Genomic DNA, 9398 nt, shown 5'->3' with positions numbered 1-9398 from the left:
CTCTAAGCAGGTGGGGAGGATACTCCCAATTCAAGAAAGTACAAGGGACTTGGTCACCTCAGTTCCGCCAGCTTCACATAAACGTATTAGAAGCTATGGCAGTATTCCTCACATTGAAGAGGCTTCTACCAGCCAAGAAATCCCATATCAAGCTGGTATTGGACAGTGCAGTAGTAGTACACTGCATCAACAGAGGAGGATCCAAATCAAGTCACGTGAACCACGTCATGATAGCCATTTTCTCGCTAGCAGCCAAATACAAATGGCATCTATCCTCCACTTATCTGGCGGGAGTAAGGAACGTAATAGCAGACGCCCTGTCTCGCTCAGTTCCTCTAGAATCGGAGTGGTCTCTGGACAGGCGCTCATTCCAGTGGATATGCCAAAAGGTCCCAGGCCTCCAGGTGGATCTTTTCGCATCACAATCGAACCACAAGCTCCCATGTTATGTGGCTCCCAACCTGGACCCTCTGGCTTATGCCACAGATGCCATGTCGCAGATTGGAAATCAGTGGAAAGAAGATATACATCTTTCCTCCAGTGAATCTTCTATTGAAAGTCCTGAACAAACTAAGGTCTTTCAAAGGGCAAGTTGCTCTAGTAGCCCCAGATTGGCCCAAGAGCGACTGGTTCCCTCTTCTTCTGGAATTGGGTCTCCGGCCTCAACAGATTCCCAATCCCAAGCTATCTCAACCAGTACAAATGAGGACTGTGTTTGCTTCCTCAGGAATTCTCAAAACCCTAACTTTATGGACTTCATGAAGTTCACGGCTAAAAGAGATGCAAATATTGATCCTCAAAATATCCTTTTCTTAGAATCGGATAAAAGAGAATCAACTTTACGTCAGTACGACGCAGCTGTCAAAAAACTGGCAAATTTCCTGAAGGAAACAGAATCTCGAACCATGACTACTAATCTGGCTATCTCCTTCTTCAGATCCTTATTTGAAAAAGGTTTAGCAGCTAGTACTATTACTACCAATAAGTCGGCCTTAAAGAAAATCTTCCAGTTTGGCTTTAAGATAGACTTAGCAGACTCTTATATTTCGTCTGTTCCTAAGGCTTGTGCTAGGCTCAGACCATCAGAGAGACCTAGCTCAGTTTCATGGTTCTTAAATGATGTTCTCAAACTGGCCTCAGATACTGACAACAATTCATGTAGCTATATACCACTCCTAAGGAAAACGTTATTTCTGCTAAGCCTGGCCTCAGGAGCCAGGATATCTGAACTGTCGGCTCTATCTAGAGATTCTGGCCATATCGAATTTCTTCCATCAGGAGAAGTTCTTCTATCCCCAGACCGCAGTTTTTTGGCCAAAAATGAGGATCTTTTAATGAGATGGGCTCCCTGGAAGATCCTCCCTCTTCCTCAAGACCCTTCTCTATGTCCAGTGACGACCTTACGAGCCTACCTATCCAGGACATCTTCTAGGTCCTCAGGTCCCTTATTCATAAGAGAGCAATGTGGCACTATTTCCTTAAAAGGAATTAGGCAACAGATCCTATACTTTATCAAGCAAGCCAACCCTGATTCATTCCCCAAAGCCCACGACATCAGGGAAGTAGCCACCTCAATTAATTATTTTCAACACATTTCGATGATCTAAAGAAGTATACTGGCTGGAAGTCGCCGACAGTATTCAGACGTCACTACCTGAAATCCTTGGAATCTCTTAAATTTCCAGCAGTGGCAGCGGGAAACACAGTTTCTCCTGACACTGCCTAAGTAATTTTAGTCTTAAGATCCAGATCTCATTTCTACCTGCCTCACTAACATTTTTCCTGTGATCCTGCCACCAGGCTCGACCCTAATTTGAGCCTTAGCTGCCAAAAGGCTATATCGTGATGCTTTCCCTTATTTTTATGCTAGGGAAACTCACAACTGTATATAATGTATTATTCTAATTTTAAATTATCGTAAGTTAGCATAAGTATACTGTTAATCCCTATCACTTATTTTAAGGCTAACATAAAGTTACTATAAGTTAGTTTAAGTATTTATACGATAACTTTGTAATATTTAATCTAGATTATACTCATCTTATATATTTTTTCGTGTTTTCTTATTACCTTATACTGTTACCTTTTCCCCAAGCTTGTGCTAATTCTCTGGTACTATTTCACAAAGCGACATGGGCTGAGCCCAGAAAAGGGATTTTGACGAAGGAAAAATCTATTTCTGGGCAAGGGCCCATGTCGCCCAGTGAAATCCCCCCCTTTTTTCTCTCCCACCCTTGTGCCCAAGCTTGGTCTTCTAACTTCAAGGATGGCCGCTAGAGGCGCTGGTGTTGGCGTGGGTGAGCAAGTAGTAGTAGTTGCTGGCGTGGGCTGTGTACCAGCTCTCTCTAGCAGGGGGATTTTGTGGAGGAGAGATCTAAATGACAAGAGGCCCGTGGTAGTGGTGTCACTCGCCCCAGTACCACACCAACACCCTCTTTTATTTAGGGTGAGCGAGTCAGAATGCTCTGACATCCTCCTTTTTATTTTTCTCTGGTAATGTTAGTATTATTTACCTTAGAAATATGAATTGAAAGGATATTTCACTGGGCGACACAGGCCCTTGTCCAGAAATAGATTTTTCCTTCGTCAAAATCCCTTTAGTCATGAAAATAACAAAATACACTGATTAGTGAGTATTTATTGTTGAAAACCCCACGAATAGGGAATTTCCTGTGAGTAATGGGTAATTCTGCGAATAGGTGAGTCTGCGAATCTCGAGAACGTGAATATGGGGGGAACAATGTAGTGGCATACGTCAACAAGCAAGGGGGATTCACCTCTCTCGAGCTTCATTGGTTGACAGTGCAGGTGCACAAGTGGGCAGTAGCACTCATTAGAGCCGTCAGCCAGATACATTCCAGGCAAGAGGAATATATTGGCAGACAAGCTCAGCCACCAGGAACAGGTGATATGGACCGAGTGGTCCCTTTACCAAGACGTTGTTCAGCCTATGGGGCATCCAGTAGTAGACTTGTTTGCCTCCCGGTTCAACAGAAAGCTAGAAATCTTCTGCTCTGTTGTTCTGGACCAAGGGCTGCTTGCTGCAGAGGACACGTTCCAACATCTGTGGGGCAACCTCGAAGTTTATGCCTTTTCCCTATTCTGCTGATTCGAGGAGTGTCAGCAGGGTGCTGATCAATCCGAATCTTCGGATGATTTTGGTGGAGCCCAAATGACTTTAGCCTGTTTGGTATACCAACCTTCTGGCTCTTCTGTCCAAGGCACCAAGAGAGATTCCCCCATGGCTGAACCTGCTATGCCAGCCACACATCGAATGGTACCACCAGGCAGTGTCATCCCTGTGTCTTCATGGCTGTAGGTTGTCCACGATCTCTTACAAGCCAGAAACTTTTATCACCGAGTAGTAACAGAGATGGCAGGATACCTCAGACAGTCCTCTGCTCTGGTATACCAGGGAAAGTGGGCCATCTTCTGTGGTTGGTGTTGCAGATGGGGTATCTCTCTGGTCAGAGCCACTCTTTAGCTGGTTGTGGATTTCATTGTCTCCTTTGCCAATAGAAGCTTTCCTTCTCAGCTGTAAAAGGCTTCAGGGCTGCACTACCCCTAGTTTGAAGCTGAAGGGTATTGATATCCCATCCTCCTTCGAGGTATCATTACTCATAAGAAGCTTTGAAAGGTCTTGCCGTCCAGAAAATTACGAATATAATTCGTAACTTTCCATTTTGTTTGTATTAACAGCATATTTTGACTCAAAAGGAGTAAGTAGTTGTTTGATAGTTTTAAGTTGGTATTGAATTAGCTTGTTTTCATTTTTAACCCTCTTCCATTGGTTCCCTTATTACCTTGTTATAACTATACAAGCCGATATGGTTATGTACTGAAAGACAGAAGCAGAGACCTCACTCCGTCCGCAGTATGGCAGCAACTCCTCCTCCATTCCTCTAAGCCTTCTGTGAAATTACTAATCTTCGTGTTCAAGTGTTTTTCGCAGATGCGTTTCTTCGTCGATATTATACAGTGATGAATATAAACAATATGTGGATGTTGTAAAACCCCCACTGGACCACTGGATAGCTTCTTCGATTAGTTTGCCACGACCATGTGCCACGTCGAGACGTATGCAGTTCTGAAGTCCTCGTCCTCGAGTTATGACCAAGGGCTTTTTATTTTGATGTATTCAGCATCGTTGTGTGTGATTGAACCCGGGGAAGTGGATCCTAGCTTGATGCGTCGCATAATTGGCTCCTTATCTGCAACTTGCTCTAGTGGGTGAACGTCGTCGTCAATTCCACTCATATGCCTCTCTGGACAATAACAGGTATGGGGTTCAACTGAAGGAAGCGGGTATTAGTTCGATTCCTTGTTATTGCCAGTACTTTAATTTATATTTAAGCAAAGGTCTTGCTAAATCCTTAATTATTAAATAACTATTCTTGGTCCTTTTGAGTCAATTTATTCATATAAAATTTCCAGGTTATTTGTGTCAAAGGTTGCATTGTTATGAATTCAGTTTATGGCTTTGGTTAATTTTTTTTTTTGCGAAGACCCTGTAAAAATTTAGGCAGCTTAATTTTGATAATTCTGGGTTAATTTAATTTGACTTACTGTTTCCATGTCACTAATAGTGATATTGTTTCATATTTATAGGACAGAGTGGTTACGAGCTAAACATATTCACTGAATAGGACTTTCTCGCTTCGTCTACGTTTTGGATGAGGTCCTTTCGTCGACAGGAATTCCATTTAACTAAAGAGCGGTCTAACATACGAATGTACTATTTGTTGGCTTGCCACCTTCAGCGTGTTTGTTGTTAATTGTAAGGTGTTAATAATTATATTAATCTGTGTGTTAAGGCTGTTTAAATTACTTTCCTAAGTATTGTTTAAGTGAAATAAGTATACAAAAGTTTTAGTTCATGCCACCCAGGGATCTCAGGCCTCCTGAGTGGTACGTGACTCTGGTGTTGCAGAGCCTGGCTCGTGCCCCATACGAGCCCCTTCAAGAGTCCTTAGATAGGGATCTGACCCTCAAGACCTTCTCTCTGCTAGCCCTGTAATCGACAGAGAGAGGTGGCAAACTACATGGTCTTTCTTTTGATGTAAAACACTCTAGGGGATAGGGATTGGTTATGCTCGATTTTGTCCCGAACTTCATAGCGAAGACTCAGAATCCATTGGTCCCCAAGCAAATTAATTGGTGATGATCCAGACAAGATGCTGTTTTGTCCTGTTAGAGCACTATAACGCTACCTGAAGAAGACTCGATGTCTCCGGCCTGATTGTCAATGGCTCTTCGTTAACACTAGAGGTTCCAAGAAAGAGGGTGTCCAAGAACACTATGTCTTTCTGGCTTCGTGAGACTGAGAGCTCACGAGGTCAGGGGCATTGCCCTGTCCTTGCATTTCATGAGAACCTGTTGTTTCATCGGGTTTTGAAGGCAAGGGTCTGGACACACCAGACCACTTTCACCTCTCACTACCTTCGGAATATTGCCCACAAGTCCTTGGACACTTTTTCCTTGAGACTGGTGGTGGCTGCTCAACAAGTGTAGCTTACCCAGCTCCTCCAACAGGACAGAGTTGCATCTTGCCATGTACTGTATGAATGAGCGTGACTGTGGAGTGACTGGCTCTCCTTTCATCTCTTTCATCCTACTCTTTCCCTCAGGTAGAGAGTATGCGGACCGCTTACATGCTGGACCAAGCGGCCGATGCAGATAAGACACTCCTTAGAGTAACCTATCCATTTTCTTAGACTAGTTAATAGTAGAAGCTAGTTAATAGTAGAAGTAAATATCCGCCCCTTCCCTTCAAAGGTAGGGAAGGGGCCTTTGACATAAGACAAACCCATAACTTGTATTTGCCTTACTGTCACCAACATAATGGTTCTTAGCGGCCTCTTATGGGGGACACAACGTCCCCCCTTATGAGTAGACCCAGAAGACTGACTAAGAGCTTGCAGTTCTTTGGCTGTGATCAAAAGTATTGGCTGGATTCCCTTCCTCCCCCTTACAACCAGGAAGGAAATCTCAGGTAGGCTGAACCCCAGTTGGTTTACTGGAGATCATTCAGATTCCTCCCATCAATCAATGAGTCGTCCAATCATAAAGGACCGAGGGTTTGTATATTGCGTAGGAAAAAATCAGAATTTGTGAAAGTAAATTGTATTTTTCCTAGCTATACAAACCTGAGGTCCTTTACACTAACTGCCCACCTCATGCAAGCCCTCAATCTGGGCCGAAAGCAAATTGGAATGTTTACGTTTGGTCGGAGGGACTACCAACAACCGGACCGTAAGCGCCTTGTCTAAAGATTTCAGCAGCTGTGTCCAGCCAACACCTCAAGTAATTCCTATTGTAAAGGACCTCAGATTTGTATGTAGTTAGGAAAAATACAATATACTTTCAAAAATTATGATTTTTCAGCATAGAAAGAGCCAATTTCTACGATTAATGGATTTGTATGAGAAAGTGTTTATATATTATGAAAACATTGTGTAAGCTTATTCTATTATGTACATAGACATTTATGAAATGTTCATATTTATTCTATTTTGAAGGAATCTAATAAAGTTGATTTACAGGTGATTTGGTTGTGATGCGTGTTGGAGGATGGGGCCGGGCAGTGAGGGTATTGGGTGTTGTGGTTTTGCTAAGTGTTGCCTGGCTGCAGCTTGCACTTCCTCCTCTGCCACACGATCCACATTCAGCACTGGGAGGTAGTGCAAGAGAAACACCAGAGTTTGACCCATCCTTAAGTTACCATCGCAGTCCAGCATCTAAGTTCCTACAGGTAAAAACATATATTTACATGTTTTGTTAAGTGAGTTTTCTTGTATTCTTTCATATTTTATGCTATGTATACATGAGTATATAGCCCTAAAAATTTTAGAATATGGGTAAATCCTTGGTCTCCTAATTCAGCAAGAAGGTGGTGTATGTAACCTATGCCACAGAATATTTTAACTTATGCAGTATTAGCATTTAGGTTAGGAATTATATTTAACAGAAGTTATTGAAGTATCCAGGGTGACATACGTATATGGTAGTCAGTGGAGGATGTGTACCACAACCCCCCCGCAAATAGCTCATATCTGCGAATACTTAAAACCCCTCTAAAAATGCTTCTACCTTAATAATTTTAAAAGTTTTTTTCACAAAATGTGCATTTGGTCATGAAAATGATATGAATATATGTACAGTGGTACCTCGAGATACGAAATTAATCCGTTCCGAGGCGGCCTTCGTATAATGAGTTTTTCGTATCTTGGAACACATTTTACATGTAAAATGGCTAATCCGTTCCAAGCCCTCCAAAAACACCCCATTAAATTTCATAATAAAGCTAAATTGACCTATAAACAATGAAATACTACAACAATTTGGACCATTCAATACCCAAATTAAGAATAAAAATCCAAAACTTGTAAATAAAGTGTATATTAGTGTACAAGAAATATTATTACTGTAACGTAAAATGTGGAAGCTTACCTTTCGAGTGAGGCTATCTCCAATAGTGGCGGCAGAGGAGGAGGAGGACAAACGGCAGATAACGTACGTACGTACGTATACTTAACTTTACGAAAACACATAAAAAATTTAAGGAAAACTATAAAACTAAAATTTACGAAACACCTTAACAAAACTGTAACACTTAACTTACAAAAATCTAGAAATTACGTAAAAAAATGTTTTCTTTTTTTTTATTTTTTTTAATTTTTCTTTTTTTTACTTTTTACTTATGTAGGCTTTTTTTTTTTTTTTTTTTTACAGAATTTCAACTTCATCACCGCTTTCAACGTTTTTTTTGTTTTTCATCACTTGGTTCTTCCTTTTTGCTTTCAACTTTCTGTTTTTTATCTCACTTGGTTCTTCCTTTTTGCTTTCAACTTTGTTTTTTATCCTTGGTTCTCCTTTTTGCTTACTCCTGCTAATGCTGAAGGCCTCTTTTAAAAAAAATAACAATCCAAGGAAGATTGCTTCTGCCTACTTTCACAATGTTCCTGTAACGACTCAGGCAAACGTCATCGAACTGCGCAAGCATACGACCTGTGTGAGCCTTTTCGGGGAGTCTTTTTTTCGATAAACGATTGCACTTTATGAAAAGCACCTAGAATATCCTTAATTTCTGCCGTTGTCATAGGCTCCTCCTCCTCTCTCGCCGCTGCTAGAGAACTCCTCTTGAACGACGTTAAGTTGCATGGCTTCCAACTCCTTCAGGTCATCCGTCGTAAGCTCCTCTTGGTGCTCCTCGAGAAGGTCTTTGATGTCGTCCTCGTCGACGACCAGCCCATGGACTTGCTGAGTGCAACGATCTCGTCAAGATCCGGTTCCAAAACAGTTTCGGGATTGTCAACTGTTTCTGACTCTGCAGCACCAGCTTCGCCCACGTTGAATCCCTCGAAGTCTCTGGCGGATACGGCGTCAGGCCAGAGTTTCCTCCACGAGGAATTCAAGGTTCGCCTCGAAACCTCCTGCCAAGCTAGGTCAATGAGTCGGATGCAAATGACGATGTCGAAATGCTCCTTCCAAAATTGACGCAAGGTGAGGTTTGTGGTATCGGTGATTGTCGAAACCATCTCTTGAAAAGATGTTTCGTGTACAGCTTCTTAAAGTTCGCTATCACTTGCTGGTCCATGGGAATACTCCGCTATTGGATATCTTCCTCGAGGCCAGGAGGGTGGGGAGGGGCATTGTCCAACACCAGCAGATATTTGAGGGGAGGCGCTTCTCTTGCAAAAAACTCTTCACAGTCAGGGCCAAAACACAGATACCCACTCGGTGAACAAAAGCCTCGTTACCCAGGCTTTTGCATTAGCCCTCCACATCACTGGAAGCTTCTCCTTCAACACTTTGTGGGCCTTGAAGGCTCGAGGAGTCTCGGAGTGCTACCACAGTAGGGGCTTCACCTTGCAATCCCCACTGGCGTTCGAACAAAGTGCGAGCGTAAGCCTGTCTTTCATAGGCTTATGCCCGGGTAGCTTCTTCTCTTCCTCCGTTATGTACGTCCGACGAGGCATTTTTTTTCCAAAAAAGGCCAGTCTCATCACAGTTGAAAACCTGCTGAGAACTGTAGCCTTCCTTGGTCATCATCTCGTTGAAAGTCTTCTTAAATGCTTCGGCCGCTTTCGTGTCCGAGCTGGCAGCCTCCCCATGACGCACCACCGAATGGATGCCAGTCCGTTTACGGAATTTCTCGAACCAGCCATGCGAAGCCTTGAACTCTGGGGTTGGCGTTGAAGTCCCTTCCCCTCCCTCGTCTTCCGCCTGCGCAATCAAATCGCCGAAAATAGCACTGGCCTTGTGAGCGATTGCCCGTCTCGTTACTGTATCGCCAGCGATTTCTTTGTCTTTTATCCAGATGAGGAGCAGCCGTTCCATCTCGTCGCGTGCACATGGCTCCTCTTGCTGGACAAAATAGTGATGCCCTTCGATGATGT

This window comes from Macrobrachium nipponense, chromosome 1 (assembly GCF_015104395.2).
Source record: "Macrobrachium nipponense isolate FS-2020 chromosome 1, ASM1510439v2, whole genome shotgun sequence".
Lineage (NCBI taxonomy): Eukaryota > Metazoa > Arthropoda > Malacostraca > Decapoda > Palaemonidae > Macrobrachium > Macrobrachium nipponense.
This window is presented reverse-complemented; position numbering follows the sequence as displayed.